Source organism: Pithys albifrons, chromosome Z, assembly GCF_047495875.1.
Source record: "Pithys albifrons albifrons isolate INPA30051 chromosome Z, PitAlb_v1, whole genome shotgun sequence".
Lineage (NCBI taxonomy): Eukaryota > Metazoa > Chordata > Aves > Passeriformes > Thamnophilidae > Pithys > Pithys albifrons.
In genome coordinates, this window is record NC_092497.1 from 8,564,282 (window position 1) to 8,576,097 (window position 11,816).

Here is an 11,816-nt window from a genome sequence, read left to right on the forward strand (position 1 = left end):
AGCATATATCAACCATGACAGGTTCTGCTGTGAGCCCCAAAAGATCCATGAGTCTTATCCTGTCCTCTGCTCTCATCAAACACTCCTATAAGACCTTCTAGAAAAAGGGTTTCAGCCACACTTCATAAAGAGACCAGGACCTTCCACCAACTGGTCCTGGACTCCCTCTGTTCTGGTTGGTGGAAGCGGAGGGGTGTAACAAGTCCTGAGTAAGGTCCAGGTTCTGATTAGTTGAGTGGCTTTTTTTAACCACAGAAAACTGCTCCAGATGCGTGTGCTTAAGGAATTTAGCTAAGCCTTTGAAGTGTAACCCTCCATTAAGAAAAGCCAGCCTGAAATTCACCCACGCAGGCTTGGTTTAAATTAAAAAAACCTCTTGAGTTTACACATGAAGATATAATCCCCACTTTGTTTGTCTCCTCTGTGGTGTACAACAGACAGTGCTCAGCTGCTAAGCAGATCTTGCAGCTCCTGTTTCCCTCTTGCTGCTCCTCATCTGTCTTCAAACACCTCAATTCTACTCCAAAGGACAAGATCATGATCTTGACCTTCCCAAGTCTGTCACAGACCTCTACCTGGACAAGTTCATTCAGGTCCCTTCACTCCTTGGGATGGGAGCATGAGAGGAAGGCATTACCCCCTCTTCAGCATAGAATAGAATCTTTTAGGACCCCCACCTGATCTTCCCAAGTCCATGGTATCAGAGAACCCAGTGCTGTACATTCAAGCCCAGCTCACCTCATCATCCAGCATTGACCACTGACAGCAGAGACCAGTAACATAAAGAGCTGATAATTCAACCCTCTTGGAGGAGGTCAGTCACATAAATCACTGATGAGTGAAGTTAACACCTGAGGAAGATGCCAGAGCCTTAGCAAGGAGGTTCCTTGGCATATGCCTCTGCCTGGCTGAGATCACCAAGATGCTGGAGAAGAGAGCAGAGCTACTCAGTTCCAAGTGTGGGGTCACTCTGCTGTCCCTGATCATCTCACATCTTTGCAATGCAGACCTTCTCTAACTGGGAAAGGCATAGACACAAACAAGCAATGAAATCCAGTAGGCTGGAATTAAAGGAAAGCAGGACCATACTGACAATCTTGGGGGACCAATGTCTGATTCTTTTTTAAATCCTTCTGGTGATACTGAATTCAACAGAGCTATCACTGGAGTGAGAAGGCTGATGGATGGGAGACCCCATATGCAGTGAGTCCCAGGGATGTTAACGAGGAGGCTGAGAGAAACAGTAGGTCCTGGAGTGACCCTATTCCTACTGCACAGGTGTAGCATCAGCAGGTGGATAGAGATTTTTCCAAAGTTCCTAAAGGACTTGGACCTGGAAGTGGGAGCTAAACATAAAAACTTAGGTGCAACAGAGTGCTTAGGCTCTTTATCCAGAGAACTTTAATGATTTTTTCAGAGGGTGCTCAGGTCACATGAGATAGGGCTACATCTCTATAGATCTGGACATCATGAAACACATGCTGGGCATGCACTGCCAACACAGGCCATACAGCTGGACATTTGGGGTATAATTCAGTTATCCAAAACTATGTGTCTATGAGGTGCCCTGAGGTTCCTAAACTCAGACTCTCAGGATAACGTTGCCCTTCCAAAAGATGACCAGAGATGAAGGGGAATGTCCAGGTCATCTCAGAGGGGCCTCAACATCTACATTTAGACAACTGAATCAAGCCCTCAGTGTGAGAGCCTGGTGCGAGTTTGTAAACCCCACACATCTAGATGTCTAGACACATCTCCCTTCACCCAAACACTTTGATCTATGTCTGGCCCTCCAGCTGGCCAACAGCACTTTTGCAAGACTTTGTATCCTAAGTAATTTGGATGATTTGGCAAATGTTGTCTGGGCAACCGAAAAATTATCTGTAAGTTACTGGACCAGGTCCAGACAAGGTCTAGATCCACCCCACTGTTTTGGGTCTGTTAGATGCCCATGTCACCTGTTGCACTGGAGTCTTGGTGATTAGCAAAGTGTCAAACAACAGCAAAAGGAGGAAGAGCCAAGACAGTGGACAGACACAACCTGTGAGAATTCAAAGTCTTGATTAGTCCTGTGGGACTCCATCCTGAACACTGGGGAACAGGATTTTGCCCTTTGGTTTTTAGCCCCAGCTTTGCCTTTGTTGTCTTCAAGATGAGGCTGCTGTAGGTTTTGAGAAGTACCAAGGCACTGCAAACCCATCTGACAGACATTCAACCTGTCTGATCCTGATATTTCCTTCGCTCAGTTTCCCCTTATGCACAATGAAACCCTATCTGCCTCATGTGGGCTATGCAGTGATGACTAATTAATGTTAATTAAGTGCTTTCAGATGGTTCAATTCAAGGAGATACATAATTGCAAAATATTAATTACTGTTTACTTATTATCATGAAGCCAATAGCAAAACCTGCTGCTTATCTGCCTCAGCCATGACTCAGAAGGAGGATGATGACTGATCAAGACAGAGGTGTAAAGTCCAGTTAATCCTGCACAGTGACACACATGTAAGTCTATGTGTGTGCATGTGCCTGTGTAAAGGCACCTGACACAGCAGGAACACAACCAAACTGAGCCACACTCATGTCAAAGCCATGCAAACCAAAAATCCACAGGGATGAGCAAGAGCTCACCTTGTCAAAGATCCAGATGGGAAAACGGATGTCTAGTAATGACTCACATGTTTGAAAATCATGTACATGACAGACTATGTCTCACAGAAAATTAGAAGAGCCAAAGCTGTAATGAATTAGCATGAATGATTAAAAAGTTGTTGTAAGAGTAGGTTATACTCACAACATGCTTAAAAACCTCATTGTCAAAGATCTCGAATCCTGCTTGAGGGGCAGAAGGGAAAGAGGCAGGGAGAATATCACCCAGAATGGGAGCACTTGGCAGACAAATTGAGAGGAAACTGAATTCAGTATTTTGTCATACTGTGCCAAACTCCTTCAGAAAGACAGAATGAGTTTTATGTTGAGCTTTGAATAAGCAGGTGGTCAAAGGACTGGAGCAGAGTGGGTATTCCACAAAAAAGGAACCCATAGGTGGTATGCTCTGATTTAGAGATGTTTAGGACTGAGTATGCTGATGGAGCAAAAGAGGTTGACTGTATTGGAAAAGTAACAATTCCAGGTAAACTCCAGCAGGCAGATTTAGGAAAGACTCTGAAGAGGGGCGAGGGGCACTGAGCTTGCTGAGGTCTCAGAGTAGGGGTGAGGGGCTCACACTGCTGAATCTAGTGGAGCTGAGCTTTGCAAGGGGCACTGGGGAAGGGAGGAGGAGAGAGCATGAAAGAAGATGGAAGTTTTGGTAAAAGTGTGGACTGGGTCCACAAAAAAGAGCAAAGGTTGGATTTGGGAAGTCTATGCCAAGAATGATAAACTTTACATTACAAAGGTTTTCAGGTATTTACAGGTATCTTCAAATAACCATCTGACCTCAAAGGACCTACCAAATCCCTTAGGCATTCTAGTATCCTTAAACACTTTAAATTGCAGCCTAGCATTTACATTGGCATTCAAAAGTGTCTTCCCTGTGAGGGCTTGAAGGAGCAACCTGAAAGATTTGGCTCTTACTTGGCCACTTGCAGAGCTCCAGATGTCTCTGAGACCTGGTCACTTTCTCTGCAGGTCAGTTCAGATTCGGGGTACGCACTTTGGTAACCTGAGCAGCAATCCTGCTCATACACCCAGGAAAATACACACAGGGAACCTGGATAAACTTCCCTAAACAGGGCTTCAGGAGAACAAGAATGGTCATGACCTATAAAAGCAGGACCCATCAGTTCAAGTCAACTTGCTTTCAGGGGTCTTTATTTAATACAAATGACATAATAGTCCAAGGGTCTTATGCATGTTGATGCTACTTGGTAAGGTGACAGATGGGGCAGCTGATGTGCCATGGGAGCAGATGCAGACCAGAAGTGGGTGCACGTCAATGGTAGTAGCCAGCAGCTCTGTTCCCATGCAGAAGTGTCAGCAGGACCCAAGCTGGAAGGCCATGGGGCCCTCAAGCTGTTCCCGCTTTTCCATCCAGAGCCCAAAACTGAACAGGTCTAATTTAAAATGTGCAGTGATGAAATGTCCTCTACACACTACAGAGCAAAGCCAGAGCCCATGTTTTGGTAACTGGAGATGGTGATGCAGCTCTCAGTGCAGCAGTCCTGCATCTCATCCAACATAAGCTGTGGTAGAGAACCCGCATTCAAGCAACCATCAATCACTTTTGCTGCTGATTTGTGACTTCTGCCTAACTATCCAGGAGAGATGTAGAGCGAACAAGCAGCTCCCATCAGAAAATCACTGCTGTTCTCTGAGACACAGTGACATAATTACGGCTCCTCTCCAATCTTTGTGTCATGATCTAACTCCTGATTCAATACTCATCTGGGATAAAGAGGTATAGCCAAAGAAAATATATTTCAGGATGTCTCTGAGATATGATCAGTCTGGAAGGCCCCAGTCTGATGGGGAAGTCTCCTTTTTATATTGCACATAAAAGTTCAGAGCAATCAGAGTATTTGCCCAGAGCTATTCAGAGACTCAGCAGCTCAAATGCCTTTGTCTGACACATGAGCCAGTGCAGAGATACCTTTTGAGTCTGTAATGCCCATTCTCCTCTACACAGATTGATGCCAATGACTCCTGGCTATGGTGGAGTCAGTTTGTGCAGCCTGAACACCACCACATGTTCTGCTGCTGGCTGTAGTGCTCTCAGGAATGCTTTTTGCAACACTGAATGAATTGCAACACTGCTTTCAGGAGCAATATTCTTCCTTATTGCTTTCAATCATCCCCTTGAGGCTCTGCTGAGTCTCTTGTGCTGTCAGGATCCCATTGTGCATTTGGGATGAGCTCAGCCATTCAGAGGGAACAAACAATTTGAATATACACACATTTTTCAGGGGTATCATTTTATAACCCTTTCTGTTCTCATCCCTCAGGCCCCTGAAATCACGTATTTCCAAAAGATCTCAAAGAACCAATTTTTAAAGCCTTGCAAACCATGAATGGACCCAGATCTACAACAGTGACCCACATTTATTGGCTTGCCTTCTTACAAAAACCAGCAATCTATCTTTGTGATGAGTGCATTTATCAGCTTTGACTAAAAATCTAAGTCTTAACAAGTAGAATTTATTATTGCATCATCTTACCAGATCTGTTTCATAACCATGAATAAGTCAGGGTCCTGTCCCACATTAACTCTAGTTCAATTGTAAGACCTAAGCCAACAGATTTAATGACTTCAGTATAAATAGGACTAAACTGATAAACCAAAAGAAATGGATTAAAATGTAGGTGTCATGTCCCATGCTAGGCCTGGAATTTAATTCTATTCTGCCTCTTCTGCCTAGAGGTCCTAAGAAGGAACATCCCAGTGCTCATAAACAATACTTACTCCAGATGTGGAACTTGAGGTTATGGCAGGTATCTTAAAGAGGGAACTTGTCTGATTTCCCTGATGAATAGAGAATCAAAAATTATGTTGCAGACATCCAGTCAGTCTCTTACTGTCCAAAAAGAGGCAAAATACATAAAATGGTGAGTCACAGCATCTTCCTGTTTATCCTTCTTTGGACAAGAGGGGGTAGATTTCCATCTGAGCAACTCAACCCCATCTGCAGCTATTGTCTTATTTGTTCTGGCTCCCACACTCACCACTCTTACACTCTCTCACACTTTCTGCATCATTGTACCTCTTTCCTAGTCCCTGTGTTTGTGGAACAACTGATCTCTCCTCATTGTAGAGAAGATAAGGCCCCTAACTGCCCTTGCAAGGGCAAAGCATGACAAAACAAGGTCTTGCCAGGGCACAGATTCAACCCTAGGAGAGGACCTACCTTCAGGGTTCCTGTGTTTCGCAAAGCAGATCTGCTTGTGAGGGCAGACCAGACCTAGTCTTATTTTATTAAAAGGCATCTGCAAGTTGTCCTAGACCCTTCAATAAATTGGGATCATGCGAAAATCTGAACCACTCATGCATAGATCCCTTCTCTATCTAGGCTTGTGCTGCACTGAAAGTTGTGAGGTAAATACATGCCAAAATGAGGAAAGGAGAAAGGAAATACAAGTGGCGTTTTGAAGGTGAGGCCACTTAATCCTCAACTTTCACCATCTATCAGATCCCACAACTTCCTCCTCTGTGAGATTTCTATTGGTTCTGACTAATGACTTCACTTTGGAAAATGCCTTTGTGTTCAGAAGGGACAGGACTAACAGCTGCCCTCAGGATGTCAGGTAGGAACTCTCCCTTGTGCAGGTTGGAGAAGGCCACAGCAGAAAAGTCAACATCCACCTTGTTCAAACAGAACTGTCCTCCAACAGCCTTCCCACCACACTGGTAATATTGGATCCTGTGTGGCAGTAGAGGAATAAAGACAGTGGGCTCCAAAGAGGAGATTTCAAACATGGATCATGGGTTTCAACAAAAGGAATTATCAGCAAACATAGAGAACTGACCCTAGAAAAAAGAAAATCTAAGTCAGCCCTGCAAGTGCAAGGGATACAAGGTGCTGCCAGAGGATGTTATGGATGTGTTTACTCACCACAAGAGACCAATTAGTTCGTCGGAAAGCATTACTGCAAGTCAACCAATGTAATAATTGACCATATGCAAAAGCTAATTCATTTCAAACGCAATAAAAAGGGTTTGCTTAACCCAGCCATGAAGGTGCTTAAACTCAGTCATTTAATTTCATAAGCAGGACAGGCTCAAACAGAAGGAGAGAGTGTGTTACTATGTTTCATCTGACAGGTAATAATTTCTTGTGATGTGTTGACTTAATTGTCTTGCAATCACATGAACATGCCCTTAATTAACCACACAAAGGCAATCTGTCCTGACGAGCAGGGGAGAGAGGAAGCACAGTGAGAAATGACAGTGACAGCGTCAGATGCCAGCTAGTGACCTGGGAATCAGAAAGGTATTTTATAACAAATGGAAATGCTGTCCTAGGAGCAATGATTGGCATGACAGTAAGGACCAGGGAGGCAAGGATAAACTCAGACAGGCTGAAGAATCTGCAGGGGTTAGAAAGTAGTGGGATGTATAAGGGGCTCAGTAGAAGAGGTTCTTGAATTACATTGGAAGCAAGTGGAAGATGAAGAAATGCAGAGCTGTTCTTTACAGGGGAAAAGAACATACCAGCAAGTGATCCTGGGGTGCATGAGGAAGAGTGTGGCCAGTAGGTTGAGGGAAGTGATCCTCCTCCTCCTCTCCTGTGGCATGGTGAGGCCCTGTCTGAGTGCTGTGTCCAGCTTTGGTCTTCCAAGTTCAAGAAAGACACAGAACTCCTGGAGTAATCCAGCAAAGGGCTATGAAGATGATGAGGGGACTGGAGTTTCTCTCCTGTGAGGACCTGGGCCTGTTTAGCTGGAGAAGAGATGATTGTGTCTCAATGTTCACAAATATCTGAAGGAAAGGTGCCAAGTGGACAGACCCAAATCCTTTCCAGTGGTGCCCAGTGACAGGATAAGGTGCAAAAGGCACAAACTGAAAAACAGAAAGTCCTGGCTTCCCAGACAGATTGTGGAGTCTCCTTCTCTGGAGATATTCAAAACCCACCTATATGAAACGCTGTGCAACCTGCCCTAGGTGACCCTGCTCTATAAGAAAGGTTGGAGTATATGATCTCTCAAGGTCCCTTCCAACTCTGTTGTGATTCTGTGGTATGAGTGTGTCCCTGAGTGAAAGCTGGTACATCCCACACCGTGCTTCAGATGTAGGAAAAGTTAAACTGGGACAAGATACCAACAACAGAAAGTGTTAATAAGGGCTGGGAGAAGAGTCCAGAATAGAAAAAACATGTGTTGAACCCAGTGGGCAGAGTTTGATAAACCAGGGATACTTAAGCAGTCAGAGATACCTCAGACCCATTAGTAAATATTAGTAATTATCTTTGAGATTTCTTGGCATTCCCATAGGACTGGTGCAGGGTAAACTCAACATCTCTGTTTAAAAAGCAGTCCCAGGAAGACACCAGGAATCCCATCTCAGTCAAACCACCTTCTGTAACCAGAAAGACCCTTGCTTGCCCTATTAACTGATCTGTTTGAAAGTGCTGGAAATGTAATGAGGTGATAATTGCATCTAGGTTGGGTTTGTTGAGAAGAAAATACAAATCAAACCTATTTCCTGGCAGATTACCTTGTGGTCTGGGAGGCACTGGAAGATGAGATACAAGCCTTGGCAATCTTCTCCATGAAATCCTAGTACAAAATCAACAGAATACAGCTGCAGTTCTTGTTAAAAAAGATCTGTTATCAGAAACTTTCTACTGCAAAGCCTCCTCTCGAATATGGGAATGTCTCAAAAGGATGCGCAGAGGAGCCAGCCCTGGGTGTCCTTTTGGTCTGCACTGATTCCCACTGAATCCCAGACAGTGATTCCCAGGCAATAAAAAAGGAGCTTTACAGTGAGACTGGGAGGGCCCTGGAGAGCAGGGTCAGGTAGAATATAAATGACTTTAATAAAGTGAACTAAAAGGCTGCAGTACCCAGAGGAAAAAAGCTGGCTACTGTGTGGGTGGTAAGGACAGGAGAGCCAGAAGTGGGTCATGGGAAGTAATTATTTTGCTCTTTCCAGCACTGGTGGAGCTGCAGCTGGAGTTCAGTGTCTAGTTACTTCTGAAACAGTATAGTTAAGCCAGAGGGATTCAGGGCAGAAGAAGGGTCGGAGGTTTCCAGGGAAGAAATTTGGTGTGAGTTGCAACTTCTCGGAGCACAACTCCCACCTGTTAGAAGACAATCATGTAGACCACAAGCATTGCACACCACAGGAACACTTGAGCAGGGCTGAGGCAGCCCTGTGAGCCAGAGAGAATGAGGGTCTTGCAGGCATCACCATGGTGTTGGTGCCAGTATTTGTGTTCTCCCAGCTCCAGTATGAGCTGGTATGACTGACACCCTTTAACAAGCCCACTCCACGGTTTCATGCCATAATAACTGCATTCCCTGAGGGCTTTGCAAGTTTTTGCTGTGGTTAGGGTAAAACAGCATTGTGTGTGCAAGGGCTTTGCGTGGGTTTTCTCCACAGAGACCTGGACTTCATGGTTTCCATCAGTCAGTACCCATCTGTAGCATGGGCCTTTCTCCCTATGCTGAGTCAAAATAAACCCAAGAGTGTGAGGCAGAAGATGCACGTGTTCAACAGCAGGCATCTGGCAGGGGCTGATGGAAAGCCCACAGGAGCAAGATAAGTAGGGTAAAGTTAAACCCTGTCAATCCAGTTCGCTGAGTAATGCCCTGAGTGACACAATGCAGGTGATTCAGTGAGGAGGGATGGAAGCAGCAGCCCTCTGTCTGAGCTCCCACCAGGTCCCTGGTCCCCTTACCACTCCTGATTCTGCTGCCAAGCCCAGCTGGGAAGAAACAGCAGACACCCAGGGCCAGTCTGCTTCCATGTACTTATTCCCTGCCCATCACAGCCTTACCTTGTCCTCAGTCACTCCATGCTTAAGGGATCCTGTCAACTGGTAACACAAAAGCATTATTCATCAGCTGGGAGAAAGGGAAGTTAGCTGGGAGTTTACTTTCACAAGGAATTTTTTTTATGCCATTTTCTCCTCCAGGGGATGACTCTGCAGTTGGCATTGAGTAGGATAAGCCAGGACCATTATGAAGGATTCACATCTTCTAGGTCTAAAGGATGCTTTCCCAGACTGGTGACCTTCACCAGTCACGTTGGACTGCTACAATAGTTTGAAGGGGTTCAGGAAGGAGACCTGCCCAAAAGGTGGGCATGCAGCCAAGATTCATACCAACATTCAGGGCCAAGCCTAATGTCATCTGTCCCCGACTTGAGCCATGTGAGCCACCCACCGCTTCTCCATTTGTTTTACACAGTCTGCACCCAAGTTGCTGCCCCATGCCCCTCATTTTGGGGATGGATCCACCTTTCAACAAAACCCTCTCAGCCCCAACAGGCCACTTGGCACAAAATTTATGTGGTTTGGTCTCCACCTGCCTATGAAACGGAAGCAGTTAGTACCTCTTCTCAATTCTTCCAGCTTCTTCCTCCAGCTTGCAGATAGAGCATGTGGGACATCAGCCCCACACCTCCCTGTGCCTGAGTTTGGAACTTTCTTCCTCATGTAGCTAAAAGTTGATGGTTTTCATTGTTAAACTGGAAGAGAAAAATCATCCCTACCCACCCAGCTAGCATGACTGTTAGAATTTCTGTGAACTGTTGAGCTAATCAGGCCCACTCCAACTTTTGTCCTGTTCTCCTTGCTTAGCCTAGCACCTTCCTCCACATCCCACACAGGGGCAGGACTTGGTGCTGCAAGTCCCAAAGTCTCCAGCAAGTTGTTAATGGCGCACACACACACACCCCACACACCCACTCACACCCACACTCCATCTCAATTCCTCCTGCAGACACACTCCTACTACTCACAATTCCCAGGGAAGCCATAATCAGCCATGTCACTTTGTCTCCAGCTCCATCCAGTAGCGAGTGGCTCAGTGATGTTCCCGAGACCTCCGACCTTCACAGCACTGGATCCACCAGTACCTGGCACTCCCTGCATCTCCGGTGCTAAGCCCTGCCCTTGCTGAGCCTTTTGGGACCAGTCTGTGCCCAGCTTTGGGAAAACTGGGGCACTGCTGTGAGAGGGTTAAAACCCTACTCCTTCTATATTGGTGGGGAATTTTAGAAACCATGTGGAATTCAAATGACTTTGTACCAGGGTGGACCAGGAAACCCAGACAACCAGAGGCAGTTTGCTGTGTGGTAGAGGAAGCTCTCAGCTATTTTCCACCTCCTGTCTGAAATGCTACTGGACTATGTAGTAATTTAGATGCAAAGCAACAGATCAAGACATTCATCTGAACTTGATCACAAGCCAGAAAACATAATTTACATGCAACTTATAAACATGCTTTACAGAGCTGGTTGTAAAACCAGGGACCCTTCAGTCCAGAAGGCAAAGAAACAACTAATGTCTTCTTATGGGAAAGCAACTCCTACACATACAAGACATCATATTTAGTGTAGACCCAACATCTACATGAGGGAAACAAGCTTTGTAATATATTTGTGTTATTCAATGAGACACTATTGTGCAAGAAATGCTATATGGCTTGTTGGCTGGGAGCAAAGACGTGGGAGGGTGTTATTAGAGCCATTTGAGACATTAGCTGTGTCAGAAAAACACAAGCCTACATTCTGCTTGAGAAACATGCTGATCTGAGAAATATGCACTTTGAGAAAAGCAGCAGTTGAAGGATGGGCAAAAGCCACTGCAGATTTTGTATGAAAATTTTGTTCTCCTAGAGTTACTTTCTATCTCCTAAATACCTCAAGATTAGAGATGCCTGGAGAAGTTTCTGTGGATGTTGGTTATCTTTCTGATTCAAGACTCTAACTAGCCTTGGTTATTCCTTAACTGATCGTGATGAGAAAACTCTTTGAAGAAGTGTTCTGTGGATTTTTTTTTCACCTAGTACAAACCTTTGTGTAATTATCTCTTCCTTGCCTTTCTATGTAAATCTGAGAGGGTTTATGTTGCATATGGCAAACTCCCATATTGTCAGCATGACAACTCCCAGAGTAGTAGTACAGAGTATTCACAATATTTGGAAAATATTTGTTTGGCAGCACATGGACAAGTTCTGTAGAAAATTCAGAAAGACTTGAAGAAAATTAGGCTCAAAAGATAGATTTTAAACAAGAAATTAAGTCAAGACTTTCAAGAATTAGTGTCATTGAAACGACCCCTTGCATGAGGGAGAACTGTTACACACATAGCAAAGTTTATCTACGGCAACATTTTGACTCCTGCAAGACCCTGAATAGTCTAGAATGACACCTC